General features: G+C 44.8%; 1 long non-coding RNA gene across 3 annotated transcripts in view; it reads right to left on the reverse strand.

The window, feature by feature from the left end:
* Positions 1-14,501, reverse strand: part of LOC130543934 (uncharacterized) — a 46,725-nt gene extending 32,224 nt beyond the window's left edge. The window contains exons 1-3 of one of the 3 annotated variants that reach the window (XR_008959713.1): positions 13,931-14,501; positions 12,675-12,743; positions 9,545-10,779 (exon numbers count right to left, since the gene is read on the reverse strand). This is a non-coding gene — a long non-coding RNA (uncharacterized LOC130543934). Of the gene's footprint in view, positions 1-9,544; positions 10,877-12,674; positions 12,744-13,930 lie in introns of those variants that run through there. The other 2 variants (XR_008959715.1, XR_008959714.1) reach the window with 2 other exon arrangements.
* Positions 14,502-15,723: the final 1,222 nt, after the last annotated feature.

The raw sequence follows: 15,723 nt of genomic DNA on the forward strand, positions 1-15,723 counted from the left end.
TAATCCATCCTGGGCTGCAGAGCTCAGGTATTGGGGCGTATCTGGGATCCCTCCCCCTGCTGCCTCTCAAGTGTTCTTGGGACTCAGAAATCCCTTGGTGCTCAGAACGGCTCTAGGACTCAGGTCAGGCAGCATTGGAATCAGGGTGCTGGACCCAGATTCAAGCCTCGATAGGCTCGAGGTCCAGGGGAGGGTAAGGCTGTGCAGCAGCCTTGTGAGCTCAGAACAGTTCGCACTGTGTAAGGCGGAGGTTTAGCTACAGACACCCATGTCCAGCCTAGGAGCGGAAGAATCATTTAGAAAGATGGTTTTTTGAGAAAGCTGTTCTCTATTTCCAAATATAATAAGGTATCACCAGATGAAATTGTCCCCCAACTACATACACACAGCCCCGTGCACATCATGGGTTTTCTTTTTTTTTTTTTTTTTTAACTCCTGAGGAGAAAACTGAAAAGAAATGATGCTGAGTTTGGTTTGGCCCAGCATGGCATCATTTCTCATTGAATAATCCAGGTTTTGGACAAATTTATGCCACATTATTATGTGGTTATCCTGTTCATGCCATGGGGCCAGATGATATCTTTGTGGTTAGGCGCATGACTATCTGAATGGAATGAACATTTGGGGGGGGGGGCAATCATTTTAAGAAAAGGTCAAGCTGAGACCAAAACATATATAGAAACCAGGAGGCCAACCTCATATAGGGAAGAAGGAAAACACTTATTTCTCTGAATCTGGACATCCATTAGGATTAGTAATGATGTGTGGAGGGATAGAAACATGTCGGGAGATGAAGACAAGCTATCTTTAGTCATGTGGGGGTAGACAGACAGCTGACCCGGTAGAGAAGCCTACAATGGGTCTGGGTGTGGGTAGCCGCCATAAATGATTCTCTCTATTGTGCTTCCCTTTACTATTAGGATGATTCTGGGTTTCTCATGATAGAAACACAATTCAAACTAGCTTCAGCAAAAACATAATTTATGGGCTCCTAGATTTCAGGAATTGTTGAATAGCCAAACTGACAAGGCCATCTGAACCCAGGGACCCTCACACGCCTCCAAGACTCCTGCCCCTCATTACACTTTTATCTACATGATGACTTTATTCTCTCTCACCAGCTATTTCTTCATGCAGTGGTGAACATGGCTGCCACGGGCTCTTGAATCTTACATCTTGAAACTACTGCTCTCCAAGAGACTGCCTCGACCTCTCCCATTGCCTCAAGGAAGGATTCTTAACGGCCCAGCTTGGATCATGTGTCTTTCACTGGACCAATCAATTAAGGCCAAGGGTGGTGGGCACTGTTCCCACCCCACCCCTTACAGTCACGCTTACTGTTTTGTGGTTCACATAGCACTCGTGATGAGCTGAGCTTACTGATATCTACTATCTGTCTTCCTGACTGGCATGGAAGTTCTTTAAGAATAGACACATTCCTGATTTGTTGACCATCGTATCCCCAGCACCAAAACAATCCTTCAGCACATAAGAGCTACTCAACAAACATTTCTGAATTAACACATCATAAACCCAGTCAAAAATCAAACCATATGTGAAATTCAAGAGCCATTAAAAGCATGTTTTGGAGAAAATTGTGATGCCAAGCAAAAAAGAAATGGATATAAAACTCCATTTTCAATAGAACCCTAATTTATAAATAGGCATAACTTTAAAATGCTGTATCTCACATTGGAGGGGTAAAGTGAGCAGGAACTCACCAGACTATAGAGTTTGCCCAGAGACTTCATTCCATGCAAAGGAAATGAAAAAGGAAACCAAAGGCAGAGGGAGGCTGTGCCCCACTGTCCCCTTGGGTTCCTGGTAGGGTTGCCAGATAAAATACAGGATTCTCAGTTACGTTTTGTTTTCAAAGAAACAACAAATAATTTTTAGTAGAAGTGTGTCCCAAATACTACATACTAAATAATACTAAAAAATTACACATCGTTTATCTGAAATTCTCATTTAACTGGCTGTCTAGTATCTGTATTTGTAAACCCAGAGACCCTAGTCCTTAGACACCCCAGTGCCCACCCAGCGGGCCACAGAAGTACTGAAATAGCAGCATTCCACAGAGAACAGGGTCAGGATATAGGGCCTGGATTCTTCCTGGGCTTCAAGATGACACAGAAGGAACGTTCCAGGTGTTCCTGCATGCTCGCAAGGGAAGGACGAAAACGATGGCCAGCCTCTGCCATGAGGAGCTTGCAAGGTGACCCAGACTGGAGGCTGGGGGTGGGATGAGTAGGCCAGCTGCTGGAGGACCTGCGGCCAAGACTCAGAGGATCTGTGGGCGTAGCAGAGCTGAGGTGGGGCTGAGCCAGCAGAAGGACCCCGACCCTGACCAAGCCAAAAGGAGTTCCCCTGAGTCACACCAGCTCGTTCCTCTTAGCTGACTCTAACAGCATGCCAGCAAAGACAACAGTCACCTTTGCAGAGGCCATCAGAGCTCCCGAGGAGCGCACAAAGACCAGCCCATGGATCTTCCCCAATCACCATGAAGCAACCTGGGAGGCAGTCTAAAGCTTGGTAGGCATATATCCCCAAAACGGTGATTCAGGCTAGAGGCTATGTCAGAGGGATATTTAAACCCAATTAGACACCCAAGGGTGTCTAATCTTTAGTTGTAACTTATCCTCTGTTCTGGGAAGGGATATAATCTAACTTCCCTTCTTTAACTGCAAGTCGGGAAAATCCATTAAACACAGAAGTCTATGGTAGAGTCACTAGAGACTTAAAGGATTGACAGTGAAGAGACGAGTTGCCTTGCAGATTCTGCAGTGCACAACCTGCACACCCACGTGTGGTGACCCTAAGTGATCCAGGACTGGAAATGAAGAAATCTTCCTTCTCCCCTAAGTACATGAGAACAAGATGATCCTCAAGAGGGAGGGCAAGGAAGGCTAAACTGTATTATTACCTGGATTAGAGAAGGAATAAAATATATCAAACTGTGAATAGTGATTATCTCTAGGTGCTACAATGGGTGACTATTATTTTCTGCTTAGTGTTATATTGTCCAATGAATCTGCCAGGAGGGAAAGATGATTAAGAATCAAAGAAATAATCACACAACAGGCAGACAGTGGTGATGGAATGGCTGGCCATGTCCAGCCTCTCATCTCTGGACACCAGCTGGGGTCCAAGTCAACTGTTGCTCTACCTGCCTTGGTTGTGTCTAGCTCAGGAACTGGGAGGTACGAGCCCACACCTGGAAGGTGCCAGTGTCCTTGAAAGAAGGAGAATGCCTACAGGGCAGTGTGGGTGGAAGGGTAGGACTGGAGCTGGGAAGAAAAACTCTGCAGCAGGACCTGGGCAGGATATCTTGTGTTGGGGAGCTGTGTTGAGATGTGCACTTTACCATCCCAGACACTCACCACACCACCTCTCAATCTTGAGCAAGATGTCAAGAAATGAGGAGGTGTTTTCATATTTTTATCTAGTAGCTCTCTGGAATGTACTTTCATTACTCTTTATAAAAATTTTACATTTCAAAATTAGCAGGTTTTTTAATCATGCCATTTTTCTCTCTAGAAGACCTTAGAGGGTACGCAGTACCGCTTCCGCTCTTTACAGATTGCACACTTGAGCCTCGGAGAAGAGAAAGGATGAAACCAGGATTACATAGTGCATTAGTCAGGATTCTCTAGAGAAACAGAACCAACAGGATGTGTATATAGAGAGAAAGATGGATTTTAAGGAATTGGCTCATGTGATTATGGAGGCTGGCAAGTTTGATGTCTGCAAGGTGGGCTGGCAGACTGGCGCCCCAGAGGAGAGCCGATGCTGCAGTTCAAGCCTGAAGACCATCTGCTGGCAGAATTCTCTCTTGCTTTGGGGAGGTTAGTTTTTTGTGCCATTTAGGCCTTCAACTGATTGGATGAGGCCCACCTGCATTATGGTGGGCAATCTGTCAACTCAAAATCCACTGAGTTAAACATTAATCTCAGCCCAAAACGACCTTACTGAAACATTCAGAATAATCTTCAACCACATATCCAGGCACCATAGCCCATCCAAGTTGATGCCTAAAATCAACCATCACACATAGATAGTTACAAGTAGAAATGGAATTAAAATCCAAACCTTTCAGAAAGCTCACTTGCTACATCATGTGGCCTCAATAAGACTTAGACTTTTGGAAAAAAACAAAAACAAAAACCTAAATTCTGGGGGTCTTAAAATTTCCAATGCAAGAAGCTAGGGGTAGTGAAACGTTATGCTTAACAAATATATTCATTGATATGCTCTCAGTGATTTTCCCTAGCAATATGGCTACTTGGACACCTTTCAAACCAAGAAAGAAACAAAACATAATTTAGAGAGAATGAATCCAAGACCCCCAGCTCTATAAATCCCACACAGCATCCCAACCCCACCATAAAATAATATTAATAAAATATTTTTGCAGCCCTTTGAGAGCCATAGATATTAGATCTGGAATATCGTAAAATACCAGTCAGCAAGAGGTACGAGCACCACATGTACGCTCAGGACAAGTTGAAGACAAGTTGAAGACAGCCACTTCTCATCATTAATCCTGAGTGCGCCATGTGATTCCTTATTGGAGGAGGAGCACATCGGTGCTCCCATTTTCCACTTCCCTTGTATTTCAGTTTTAGCGCTTTGAATGGTACCTCCTACAGTCTTCTTTTTCTTCATTAAAGGGAAGAGAGAGGATGTAAGCTTTGAACTTAACACCTCATTGAGAAGGCTACGGTATAGGAGGAGACTTTCCACCTTCGCTGCTCTAATTTACTGGAAGAATGTTTTATTAGCTAAAGAAGTAAAACTATCACTGTTTAAGATTTCCACCATACTTTTACTACAATAACATCGTTACCTTCGCAAACTATGGACTTCAGGTCAGTACCTTCTTTTTTCAGGACTTTAGGTAATGAATCCATGTAAACGCTCTAAACGCATCGGGAACTATTTGGAGACCACTGCAAATTCGAATCTAGACAGATACAAGAATTAACAAGCTCACGAATGTTATCAGCAGGAAGCAGCTGCTGAGAGGGACAGACCCGTAGCTGAGCAATGAGTTATAATGCCGCCGTTACACACTTACAACAGCCAGCGTACCAGACCTCGGGATAAAACGGCAATCCGTTCTGTCTTCAGGACTGCGGACCTGGTGAGGCATCAGCTCAGCCTGCCATAACAGAATACTACAGAATAGGGGGCTTCGACGGCACAAAGGTATTCTCACATGGTTCTGGAGGCTGGAAGTCCAGACCACGGTGCCAGCAGGATTGGTTTCTGATGAGACCTCTCTCCCTGGCTTGCAACCAGCTGTTGACACCTCCCTGTGTCCCTATGTGGCCTTTTCTCTGTGCACAAGCAGAGAGAGGAAGAGCGAGGGAGAGGGAGAGAGAGGGATCACTCTGTGATGTCCTGACCGATGAGGGCCCCACTCTTATGACCTCATTTAACCTAAAGGACCTCCTTAAAGGCCCCGTCTCTAAACACAGTCACATTAAATATAGTCACGTTGGGAGTTAGGGCTTCAACATATGACTTTTGAGGGGACACAATGCAGTCCATAATTTAGGCAATATTAACGGACCTAAAAGGTCTTTTCCTACCGTTTCAACTTTATGTGGAGGATTTTTTTCTTTCCCTCCTCCTCTCACATTTTCTCCTCCTCCTCCTCTTTCTTCTCACTTTGTTCTCCTATTAGATGCAGAGTAGATAAGCCTGGTGGTAAAGTAGAAACTGTTTTTCTTCTGTTATTTTTTTAATGCAGGGAGTACTCAGGAGCCTTTCTTTAAGGCAAAGGAAATGACTCACAGTTATGTCAAAAGAACCCAAAACATATTTTTCTAAACACTCTCAAGAATTTAAGCTTGCTCTGACCAGATCCAGCTCAACCTGGCGATCAAAACACAAGTTGGAACACATACCAGACCTGAGTTCGGGGAGCTCCTTCTCACCTGTATTTAACTTACCCGAATTCAACTGTATGCACTTGAAGGGCAGGTGGAGGGTAGGGAGGGGGCGGACATACTCTCTACAACGTGATTCCTAAACGCTAGTCATTCGGTACACCTGCCATTCGACCAAAGAAAAAGCAAAACGTTGTGACTCGGGAGGGACATTCTACCATAGGTAATTCGTTACAGCAGGAGACGCGCTAAGACATCGACGCCATATTTGATGGGCAACTTAAAATATTTTCAAGGACACTTCGGCCTCTCGGATCTTCCCTAATGACCCGTCCCCAAAAGCTAACTCCAAAGTAAGACTCAATTTTCAAATGTATCATGACAAGGTGGAAAGAGGAGAGTGCAAGTTCAACTGACCGGTACCAAAAAGATGACAATTTGCCCGAGTGGAAGGAGGAAGGCAGGGCATTTCGGGCGGAGAGAACAGGGTAAGCCAAGGCAGGGAGGCAAGGATGTGGCCAGAAGGTACTGGAGCCGGCTTCGCAGAAGAACGTGCTCAGGAATCACCTGGGAACTCGTTAACATGCAGATTCTCCTGAGAGGCTGTATGTTAATGAGCTCCCAGGGGGCGCTGCGGCGGCGGTTCTCGGAACCTCACTTTGCTGACGAAGCCCTTAGAAGATGATAAAAAAGATAAACTGGAAGGGTGTTTGTCGAGCAGGTAGCAAGACAAAAGGCAGGGTCATTTGTTGAGGTCGGGTTAAACAGGGCCTTGAAAATTCGAGCAAGTTTGTGGGACCTGTGATAAGTTACTGCTCTCCGAACGCCCCGGCGGAGGAGTAACACCAAGTATTAGCAGGAAAGCGTTACAAATGTGGTCTGACCGAACTATGCGGGGACCAAGCTGGGAAAGAACAATTCGAGTTAATTAATACAGAAGATTGGAAGAACTTGCATCTCAAGGAGAAAAATTCCACTAAAGAGGGCAAAAATTTAGAGTGCTAGGAACAGTAAAAGCAGCCCGCTTAATGAGATGTCACTGCAACTTTAATGTTCAAAGGCCCTAAAATAGGTTGTAATCTATTTTTAATAAATGTCTCTGAACAAACAATTATAACAATCTCTCTCCGAAGTTGGAAAAAAAATGCATTTATGTATTAGAAATATTGAATTGCTTTTCCAGAAATCACTTCCAAGAAACACCATAATGGGCAAATATTTATACACTGGTTGGTTTAGAACCTTAAAAATCTCTCCTAAGGAAAGGAGAGATTTACAAAATTAACCATAAAGTCAGAGAAAATTCATGTCAAATATGGATTTTTTTTAATCCTATATTCTATGTCAAGAACAACACGGGTAGGAAGAAAAAAATGCAAGACTGAAATCAGATCCTTGTCATGATTTTGCTACCAATTGCTTGGCAGAACTGCTTTTTTAAAAAGCTGATTGGTACTTCAAGGTACATTGTTTGGGCCCAACTCTAGATAAAGATAAACATTCAGGCTTCCGGGGACTGGAATCACAAGAGTGACTTGCAAAGTTCATAGGCACCGAAAGACCCTGGTGCCAATTAAAAACCATACATCCCATCACAGCAAGAAGGGAAGCTATTGAATAATTGAATAATCTCAAGCCATTCCAAAGGAGAATAAACAGATGATGGCCGGATCCCGTAGAGACTGGATGGGGCTGTGTGCATGGGAGTGCTCTATATTCTCTTCATACTTTGATTAATTATCCAGCTGTGCAACTGTCATTATCAAGGATATCTGTGAATCATGTGGCTCCGACAGTAACCAAATCTGGCTGTTCCTTTCATTTTTTTTTCACATGGGTAAGCGCCTTGCTGTTTGGAAGAGAGTTACCTAGTATGTCACTTGAAACGAGCAAATGCTCCGTTCACAACAGACAACAATGGGTCAGTCTTTAGGCTGTTTTCCATGGCACTGCTGATAGGCTTGTACAGAGGTATACCTGGTAGATGAGAGAAATATACCCTCCTGTACATTGATCTTCCACTGGAAGAGGTTGGAAAATACCAGGCTTGAGATGAGAATGAGTGTCATTTTTAAATCTTGTTTGCTTATTTGTTTAATTATTTGTCCTAGAAAACTCCACCCAATCCCATCATTCTAAAGAAGACATGAACCTGTGGTTCAGGATTAATAGGCTAGTTCTCTAAAGACTACTTTAATTTTCAAAAAATCCAAGCCAAAGAAAACCATTTGAAATTGTAGAATTTCTACCTCTTTCAACCTATCCCAAGAAGAAAGAAAGACATGGGGGTGGAGAGGGAAAGAGACTCTTCAAATAATGTATCACGTCAATAGTGGCTTATTCTACTCTCTCTTGGTAGCTATGGCCAAGGTGACCATGAAATCTTGAAAGAGTCAGTTCATTTCTGTGCCCAAGTCTATTCACTGATTAAATCTGGATAACAATGCATGTCTTCCCTACTTCCAGGGAGGCAGCCCAATAACAGGGAGGAAACAGAATATTCATCAATATTCCCTCTGTTTTCTACATTTCCCAGCCCTCTTGCAGTTAACCAAGACCATGTGACTAGTTCTGGCCAATGAAATGTGAGCAGAGTGATGTGGGTCACATCCAGGCAAATGTAATAAAACCCTCATGAAACATTCTCTTTTTTCCTTCTCATGTTCCAAAGGGTGCAGCCATAGATAGTGGCCCTTCAGCCTGGGTCCCGGAGTCAACGTGTGGCAACAAGACCCCTTGCCAATCTACTTTGTAAATACATCATGAGCAAGAACTAAACTTTTGATTGGCTGACCATCCCTTCTCATCTCTCCCAGGGGAAATTTTATTCATCCTTCAAAGGCAATCTCAAATGCCACATCTTCCATGGAACCTCTCCAGATAGGAATTCCCATAGCACTTTGAGTCTCTGGTTTTCTTAATATTAACTAATTTTGCCTAATACTGCTAAAAGTCTGTAAAGCATAGCTCAAGCTCTGTGGTCAAATGCACCAGGTTTCAAATCTCAGCTCCAGTATACATAGCTGTTTAGCCTTAGGCAAACTATTGAACTTCTCTAAACCTCAGTTTCCCTGCCTTCATATGGGGTTAACAAGGAGTGTCCTGAGGGTTTAAATGAGATACAGGTAAAGAGCTTGGCATTGGGTCTAAGACATGCATGAACCTTCAGTTTATTATTTTTGTGAACTGGTCCTACAACCTTACAAGATTGTAAGGGCCTTATGTACGGAAGTGATATACTCATCTATCTTCTATCTTCTGCAATACCTGGAACAGACTCTCACTCATAACAGGTGCCCAGTAAATGTTTGAGGAATGAATGAACTTTAAAAAAAGAATAAAACAGGGGCGCCTGGGTGGCACAGCGGTTAAGCGTCTGCCTTCGGCTCAGGGCGTGATCCCGGCGTTACGGGATCGAGCCCCACATCAGGCTCCTCCACTGTGAGCCTGCTTCTTCCTCTCTCACTCCCCCTGCTGTGTTCCCTCTCTCGCTGGCTGTCTCTATCTCTGTTAAATAAATAAATAAAATCTTAAAAAAAAAAAAAAAAGAATAAAACAAATCATCAAAATGATAAAAGAAATGATACAAATTCTCTAAGAAGAAAAATGAAAGAAAAATAAGAGACAAAATTTTAAAATATAGAGACAATGGAAAAATCTGAAATAAACCATGTTGATTTGGAAAATGTAGACAGATGTCATCTATGTTTATATAGGTGACCATTTTTAGAAATGACCTCGGGTACAGAAAGCAGAGGTAATCATACTCCCCCATTTCTAGCATTTTCTTCTGGTTTTTATGTTTCAATGAAATATTTACACTTTAAAACTCTTTGAGGACATATAAGACATTAGACATAAGGGTGCTATGAATTCTGAGGAAGCCTCTAGGTGTGAGATTTGATATTGCTGAGTAAAGTAAAACCAATAATAATAAATAAAAATAAGACAGGGGCCTTGGGGAAGAGATGGAACATTGTCACACTTAGAAATGTCTTTTAAGTGTATAAAAGTGTGCCTCTCATTGGAACAGTTTTCCATCTTCTGAAACTCCATAAACTGGTTCTCACAAAAGATGGACTTCCGTTCATCTAAATTTTTTAAGCAACAGCGACATCATGTGGCCGCTCTGGTAGCTAACTCGTCTTCTCGCCCAACCCTGAATTTCCCCAGGGAGATATCAATACGCGCGTGGCCTTCCCTTAAGAATAAATTCATTCAAAACACATTGAGCGTAGATGCCCATGCTTCGGAAAGGCACAGGGACGTGCATCTCCACACAGTCTTATCTAGAAGGTCATCCCGTTGCTAAACTCTGAACCAGACACAGCCGACTCAGAGACTAAGAGTCACACAGCGGTCAAATCAAGATCGTCCGACAGAACATCTACCCAGCGTTACTGGGATGGATCCATTCTCGAAGCCAGTTTCAGAAACAATGGCACATAGCGTGTGGGTGGTCTTTTCCCACTATTGTCCGGGAGAGGCCTCCCAGACCAAGGCGAGACCCTTTGTTTGGCACCCTTGTGGCCCCTGTAATGCTTTTGCGGAATGATTATTAAGGTCAAGTTCCTCCTCCACCCAGTGAAGGCCCTGTGAGGGCAGGGCAGATATTTCCTGCTCCTTCTGCCTCCCACTGGCAGGAGATCCTCCATTGTCTCAACAGGTGTTTACTGCGTGCTTACTGTGTGGCAGGCGCTGTTGCAGGGGCTGTAGGTTTTGCAGTGAACGCACGAAGTCCTTTCTCTCCTGAAACTTCCAGTCCAGTTGGAGCAGTCAGACGATAGTCAAGTAAGGTGGGAGTACGTGCCGTGGGGGCGGGGTGGTGCTCTGTGCTGGGTGCCCAGGGAAGGCTTGACTGGTAAGGTGACCTCTGAGCAGAGACCTGAAGACAGTGAGGAAGCCAGGTGTGTAGCTAGTAGGAGAACAGTTCCAGAAAACTGAAGTTGAACTTGGAGGGGAGGGAAGGAAGGAGGGAAGGGCTGAAGAGACAAAGGAAGAACTCGTGGGTCACAGGACAAGGCGTGACACCTGGGCTCTAGCCCTTACTTTTCATAACTGGCTGGGCAAACTCAGGCTTCCCTTCTCTTTGAACCTGTTTCTGCACTATAAAGTGAAGCATTTAGATTAGAAATCGCTAAAATCACATCAGTTTTAAGGCTCTCTATCATGAAAAATCAGAGATTGTAACCTCTCAGGCATTTCGTATATGTGAGTATGCGTGTCTGTGTGTGTGTGTGTGTGTGTGTGTGTGTGTGTTTCATTTCCCAAAGCAATTCCAGACACTTGTGTCCTTTCAGGAATGATCTCTCACACACACACACACACACACACGCACGCACCACTGTTTGCTCACTATTTAGAAGAAATTTCTCTGAAGTCTATGAGTCTAAAAACTGGTTGGTCTCACACCAAGATACGTACTTCGGGAGATTTGCCATTACGTGCCCAAACCCAGGAATTGCTAAAGGATCATGCACTGCAATTTGACCCTAATAACCATTCAGATGGGGTTAAAGTGGGCAGTTAACTACAAGATATCACCACCGGTCACGTATACGACACTTTACCAAAGAATGAACCCCCGATCTGGCAATCCCCTAATTGGCTGGTATGAGCTGTATTAAGGTCTGAGGCTCTCTGTAACGCAATGATAGCCATGTACAGTACGATACATGCACACTATGCAACAGATACAAGAACGGAGAGGGGATAAAAGCAGATTAAATGGGCTCCGGGTTTCAAATGGTGCCTTGGTAATATGCTTCTCCAACTTTCATCAACACACTCGCGTGTGGAGCCAGCACAGCAGACAGGCCAGCGTCTGTGTTGGATCAGCATCAGAGGGCTCGTCATCAAGATTTCAGGAATCGGAAAGGTCCATCTGCCCAAAAATGTCTTCTTCACTGGACCATCATTTTGCCTTAAATGACATTATTAGAGGTTTATTCTTTGGGCTGTTATTATTTCTAGAAAATTCCTGTTAAAATGCAACGATGCGCCTACAGGGAGATACCCATTCCAATTTTGTGGAACTGTCACAAATGTCACAAATGCCTTAGGAAGAATGTGCAAGATCAGGAGAGAGACGTGAGGATGAAGGCTTGGACAGAGTGCTAATATGGGGAGGGAGGGAAAAGCTCATGAAGCAATGCAAGACGGGGATCAAAGTAAGAAAAAGTCAGTCCCATGTGGCCAGTTTCTATCTGTGCCGGGCTCCGCAGCCAGGATCTCTGCTTCTCACGCGTGGCAGACCGAGTTGATAGCGTTTTTACAGAGGAGGACTCTGAGGCTTGCCTGAGATCTCACAGGTGGTTACAGAACTGGGGCTCTAGCTCAGGTTCACAGACACCCCACCCCACCCCCCCGTGGAGCCAAAGGCGATCGACACCTCAACAGAAAGGAAATATTGAGAGGGGAAAGGAAAGTGAAGCAGGGGATAGGAAAAAGAAAAACCGATAGGAAAATGAGCAATCGGTCATCTGTCATGAATTAGCCCTGCACCCAGCTTCGTGCCTGACCGGTGGAGAGTTACCTACTCCAAGGGCAGCAGACACCTGTGAGGCAGCCCTGCATTGTGTCAAACAGGCTTGTCATAGCCCGTTCTGGAACAGTGCTGTCAGGTGCTGTCCACCCCTCAGGAAGAGGGTGAATGCTGTTATGAAAGAAGAGTGAGTTCAGATATTAGCCTCATCACTTCGGAGCTGTGAAGCCTTGGACATGGCACTTAACTTCTCAGAGCCTCAATGTTCTCTTCTGTAAAATGGGAAGAATACCTACCTGGGGGGTTTCTGAAGATGTCCTGACACACCACATACATATCAATACAGTCGTTCCCATCCTTTTTCCCTGCAAAGAAGAACCAGTACACTAGGAAAAATGGAGCTCATTGTAGCCAACCAACTTCTACTCTTCTTGTCCCATAAGCTGTACCGGATCCCACCCCCAGCTTCCAGGAGACAGAAGATGTGTAGTGGGTCATCTCATTCCCTGGAATTGTCACTTCTCAGAGTAGCATGTGTTCATACAATTCCCTGACCAGGCTCAGGGGAAGTGGAGCTCCCTGTCACCCACTGCATATTTGTGCCACCGTCAGAGAGAGCACCAGGGTACACTGGGGCACACGATGGCTGAACATCCTTGTGAGGTTATGCTACACTGGGGGATATGAGGGGTGGGGAGGTTGAAGAGCTGAGAATCTAAGGGGACAAACCTTCCATCATTGGTTAGAGCCGAGAAGTGAGATAGCTGACCTTGTAAGAGGACGTTTACAGTCTGCCCACCAGAACAAGGTCATAATTTCTCATGCTCACGAGAAGAAGTTCAAAGATCCTTGACTGGGGGGAAGGAAACAGGCTGGAAGATAGCTCTCTGCTCCTGGCCCAATGTCCCATCCTCATCCCGCTCCTTTTGGGCCATTAATGAGCACCTGGTACACAGTAAGCACACAGTCAAGTTTGATTAATGAAGTAAAAATAAATTAAACATTGAGTGGGTGGAGGGACGAGTGGCTAGATGGATGGATGAATCTTAATCGACATAGTACTGGTCCTATTGACTTTGAAACAGAGATTTTTTTTTTTTTAATTGGGCCACACGCATCACGCAGCTAACAAGGATTTGCTGCGGTGTTACGCCTTTGTTCACTAGCGTTTGGTACGCCAGGGGGAGGACATATCCCAACGTCCAAGCTAATTATTCTCATACCCTAATATCCTCCGAGCCTCGGAGCTTGACTGGATAACACAGCCATGTCAAAAGAGAGTATTCCAAAGAGAAACACGATTCCACGAGCAGCACTACAGAATCCCTGAAGGAGGAAAGCATTTGTTCCTGAACTTAGGGACGGAGGCCTGCGTGTCGGTAGCTTTACTGCTCTTTAAATTGTCCATATATGATTTATAGGCTCTTTTGTATCTGTATCTCCAAAACACATTAATAAAAAAATTTTAAATGAAAGAAAGGTAAGGAGAGGGTTAACAACTGGCCCGAAGCCTCCGCAGAAAAGCATAAATCTTTAACCTAAGGCCTCATACCTTCGCCGTGGTGGGCGGCTGCCGTTGACGGCAGAAGCGCAGTGTGGTGCCCAGACGAACAAGTAGACAATGAAAGAAAGAGATCCTGTGATCTTTACATCCTTGGATAGTCTTGAATTCCACACAGCTGTTTCTGGACAAAGGGACATTCTGGAACTGGAGTCTTCTCCCTCAGGATTGATCTCCGTGTCCTTTATTACCTAAGAGTGGCGGGTCTTTGGCGCCAATGATGAAAGCCGATTCACAAGCCGCGGTGGACAGAAAGGCTTTTTGTGATTTCCAAGTGTGCAAGGAGGCAGGCAAGGGCAGGCGCCCCGGCACTCCTGAGACCCCACTCAGATCTCGAGGGCACCGCGGAGTTCAGCTCCTCCCCGCTGACCTCAGAAGCCCTGACAAGCCACTTCAAGGAGATTACCTCGTTTCTATTTTGCAGCTTTTCTGGGTTTCCACGAGGTGGTTGTCTGGACATAACACATACTGGCAGTTCATCTTAATAGAAAGCAGGACGGAAACAGCCCGACCAAATCCCCACCCGGAGGAATTCACGGTGGCTGCTTTCAGAGGGCCTAGGGCTCCCTTCAGCCAGACATCCCCAGGAGAGAAGGACACGGGGGGGGGGGGGGGGGGGTGTGCAAAAACATGCAAATTCTCACCAAGAAGAAACATCTTTTCCTTTGGCGTCTCTACCCATGCGTTTGTGGAACTGCAATATTCCAAGTGAAAAAAAAAATTAAGGAATGAAAATTACTCATTTCAGAATTATTTTTAAAGTCTGATTTGATTGCTGTTGTATTTGTATATTTGAAATAAACTGAATACTCAGGGCAGTGACTCACAGGGGACGTGTCCTCAATTAGCCCTCCCCCTCTCCCAAGCTGAGCCACGATCACACCCACACAAATTGGGAGACAATCAACTGTCCCAAACCAATCTCTTTTTCCCCTTCTCCCTCTTACCTATATTTCTGAATGGTGTGTATTCATTCGCTAGGGCTACTGTAACAAAGTATCATAAGAGGGGCAGCTTAAAAACAGAAATTCATTGTGTCACAGTTCTGGAGCCTGGAAGTCTGAAATCTAGGTGTCGGCAGGACCACCCCCCACCCCATGGGGGTGAGGCAAGACTCTGCTCCAGGCCCCTCTCCTTGGCTCGTAGATGGCCATCTCCTAGCGTCTGTTTACAACCTCTCCCTGCTGTGTGTGTCTGTGTCCTATTCTCCTCTTCTTATTAAGGACACCAGTCATATCGAATTAAGGCCCAACCTAATGACCTTAATTTTCATTTCATACCCTTTAAAGAACCTATCTCCAAATAAGGTCACATTCTGAAATACTGGGTGTTAGGACTTCAACATATGAATTGGGGTGGGCACACAATTTGATGGATAACAAAGGGCTTTGTCAAAATCCCCTTTTCCAAGGGATTGACAGGTGCATTTGGGATCAAAGCCACTTCCTCAAGGTGGGTGTAGTGTCGTAAATACAGAGAGGTGTGTGTTCAAAGCAGTCACACTCTCAGGACAATGTGTCCTACAAAGCGCCAAGGTGAGGTGCGGGTTTGGTTGAAACACCAAGAGAAATGGGAAAGTCTCTTCCCAAAACAAAAGAAGATATTGTCTTATAGTACTAACAAGCCGCAGAGATAATTTGTGTATGTGAGCGTGCAAGTCCGTTTCCTTACTGCCTGTCCCCACGTATCTTATTTTTCTTCTTTTCAACCGTCTTTGTGTTCTATATTTCCCATATCTATCCATGAACCCACACCCAGTGCGATGTACATTTAATCCACGTCAT

The sequence above is a fragment of the Ursus arctos genome, unplaced genomic scaffold (assembly GCF_023065955.2).
Source record: "Ursus arctos isolate Adak ecotype North America unplaced genomic scaffold, UrsArc2.0 scaffold_17, whole genome shotgun sequence".
In the NCBI taxonomy this organism is placed as follows: Eukaryota; Metazoa; Chordata; class Mammalia; order Carnivora; family Ursidae; genus Ursus; species Ursus arctos.